Here is a 3389-nt window from a genome sequence, read left to right as displayed (position 1 = left end):
AGGATTATGAAATTAACCGATTACACTAACGAATGATTAGGAAAGATGCTGGAACTCCACTTCGCACAATTCACCGTCCAGCGCACCACCATGACGGTGGAACACTTGGGACTTTTTAGCATTGTGAAACATCAAACTACAACCCTTAATGCAAAGGCAGCCACAAATGCAAAATTTTTCATGTGAAGACAAAAGTTGATGTCTTACCACACAGTTTGAATTTTTAACAGATGTTAGGGTTCTTAGAATATGTAAAAATATCAAATATCGAATAACTATCAGAAGGAAACCTTGCAGATAGTCTTTTGAGAATTTTTACTACTATCAGGTCTGCTCCGGCTATTGCTTTCGTAAGAATTTACAGATTTCGATTTTTAAATCGCAAATCCGGTGCTTCTGTTCTCCATTTCAAATGATTTTTGCGATTTGTAAAATGAACACCTTTGTCCGACCGAAATGAATGCCTTTCTTACATTATATCAGATTTTAAAAAAGTATAGTTTACTCAGTGGTCTATTGAGATAATTCCGGCACGTAGTTATTTTATGAAAAAAAATTATTTCTGACCACACCTCAGATTAAACAAAAAAATTGCCGTGGTCAACAAGATATATTCGATTTAGTAAAAATTGTCACCAAAACTGTTGGTGAAACAATACATCCAGGTAAAAATACTTATAAAAAAAATATAAAAGAATTCAGTAATAACTTTAAATGAAGGCCAAAAATGTTTTTATAAATAATGCTATTAATAGGGTCTTCCCACACACCGTCAAAGCGCATCTGGCATCCGTTGAACAAACGGTCCATAAGGTTTTGCCATTCCGAATTTTCTCAATTGGCCCTGCATCAAAGCGCATCTAAATGTAACGACCGTTTGTTTGGCGATAGTTCTTCTGTGCAACTCTGAAAATTTGACCATCACTACGAAAGTGTATCCACACGTGGCGAGAAACAAATGAGATATGGAATTTAAAACGTGGCGCCAAAGCTACAAGCATGCCCAAAATAGATGTTGGCGTTTTTTCGGTATATTCTTGCCCCAATATGTCCCCAATTGTTACTATTTAATATAAACCGCCTACCTCTACCTTATTTTAAAGATTTTGGATGCCTATACCACCTATAGACACTTTTCGCTGAATTTGCTCTTTGTTAGAGAAAAATCATTAGAAAAACTAAAATTCCTTGTCATTTAATTCATTTAAATTTATTGCGGATAAATTCTGACGCAATCTGTGCCTTTTGCTGTTGTACAACAGCCAAAATATGTTACGGAACTGCATATTCCCTGGGCAATGCCGGACTAGCTCAGTGGATGCCCAGGGGGGGTAGGAACCTATGCCCGCAGTCCGCACAACGAAACACCGATTAATCGGACGTCTCACACAAACTCCTCACTAACAGATAATACATCTCTAACAAACAAAAGTAAACAAACCAAAATAGACGACTTTTGCGGAATGGTGGCATAGATGGTGTCGCCACGACGCTCCCGCCCAACCTGTGGTGCCTCCGGTGTGTCTAGGGGCACCACCCATCTCCGGCGGACCGGAGTCTAATCCAGGCGGCTTGACGGCCGGCCCATCTCCCCAGGTAAATACTTTTTACTCAAAGTTCATGGCGTTTAATACTTTATAAATTTCAGATACTTAAGGCTAACATTGGCAGAGTAATATAGAATTCCTAATGGACTCATTCCCGGCGAAACGTCACCCTAGCCCGGGATGCGCTCGCGCCAAGACTGCGGCAGCGGAGAAGAAGCGGCGGTCCGCTTAAGGAAAAAGCCACAAACTGGCTGGAGAAGTACGCTAGATTCCCTTTTCCTTTCTACCTATTATCCCTGCTGGAGCTCCAAGAGAAATAAAGGGGATGGGTAAGTATATCTTCAGTGAATATCCACTTCTTCAAAGCCGTTCCTCAATTCTGCAGAACTCGTGTTGCACAAATCCCTGACCCAAGTTAAGAGACGCGGAGAAACAAGCACACGGAACCAATTATAGTAAGACAAATAAATTAACCTAACAAAAACAACAGCACACTAATTATTTTATTCTATTGCAGCAACGAGAAGTCACTCGGCGACCCGCAAATGGCTTCAGTGGCGTGAGTGGCCAGAAATCGTGACGACTGATGGCGACGCAAGCCCGAGGAAAGAAGGCCCTTCGGAGCCACGGCCACGTCGTTTTTTTGAGAAGGGGCAGAGCCAAACAACTGTCCTAAATATGGGTACAAAAACCTGCCGGTTCCAGACGGCGCTTCACGGAACGGACTCACCGGACTCCCGTTTGGCTAGCGAGATGGCTCCGTCAACGGCTGCTTAGAGGCTCGTTTGAAAATCTCCCTCACTCCTCTCCAGAATATATCCTCCCCAGAACGTCGGCGGCGGGTAAGATTCTCCGTATAATTTCACAAATTTTGAATAAAAAATCGCCGTGGCCAGCGATTGGTTCACTGCCACGCTGAAAATACACGTTTATTAAATAAAACGTTTTTTTAAATCTTTGCACTTTCACCCACGTTCTTCAGGTAATTCCTAGCCGCCCAGGAGATTAGCTGCTTTAACTTCGACTTTCCGTTGCTACTGCCGGCTTCCATGTTGCCTATCCCTCCCTATATAGGCTTCGCCTGTCACCCGAGTTCGCACCCAGGAACCGTTCTTTTTTCGGTGCAACGGCCGAGGCCAAGGGTAAAAACCCTTTCTCTTAATTCCCTTAACCTAATCCCGTTTCCTATTCCCGGTTCGCTCTTTTGAATCCCTGCCCCCCCTGGTCCTAAAGATCCTACCTCTATCGATCTATCGATAGTCCTCCAGCCCATTCCGATTGAAAATGCAACAAATAGTTGGTAAATGCTCCATTTCAAATTTGCAACTGCCAATTCGACCGCCTTTGTTTACGTTTTCATGAGCCACAGCTGATCGATCAGCTGTTCGGATGCAGATGCACTTTGATGCAGCTCTGTGGGAACACGAGTTTCGCATCTGCGAAAAATCCCAAACGTTCCTCACAGATGCGCTGTGTGGGAAGACAGTATAAACTTAATTACTTTATAGGTTTTTTCCTCAGAGCTTGCATCTGCATCCAGCGTCTGTGGCCGTTCCGAAAAAGCGTTTTACACAAGTGACAGCAAGATGACTGTATGTCACTTTAATGCATTAGCTACTTCATGGCCACTAAAATCGATAGATCTACATAAAAAATTAGATACTAGATTTGGACCGATAAAAAAATTCGGGTTTAATGAAGAAAATTTTAATTAAAAAGTGTATTATACTGTCTTTCCACACAGCACATTTGTGAGGAACGTTTGGGATTTTTAACAAATGTGAAACTCGTGTTCTCACACAACGTCAAAGCACATTTAACATCCGAACAGCTGATCGATCA

The 3389-nt window shown here is 42.4% G+C and overlaps 1 long non-coding RNA gene across 1 annotated transcript; it reads left to right on the top strand.

Moving 5' to 3' along the window:
- Positions 1-1372: 1372 nt before the first annotated feature.
- LOC108074886 (uncharacterized) lies at positions 1373-2884 on the top strand. Its single transcript, XR_005991087.2, has 4 exons — positions 1373-1596; positions 1649-1876; positions 1933-2002; positions 2065-2884. It is a non-coding gene; the product is annotated as an uncharacterized lncRNA (long non-coding RNA).
- The last annotated feature ends 505 nt before the right edge of the window (positions 2885-3389 follow it).

Source organism: Drosophila kikkawai, chromosome 4, assembly GCF_030179895.1.
Source record: "Drosophila kikkawai strain 14028-0561.14 chromosome 4, DkikHiC1v2, whole genome shotgun sequence".
NCBI lineage: Eukaryota > Metazoa > Arthropoda > Insecta > Diptera > Drosophilidae > Drosophila > Drosophila kikkawai.
This window is presented reverse-complemented; position numbering and strand designations above follow the sequence as displayed.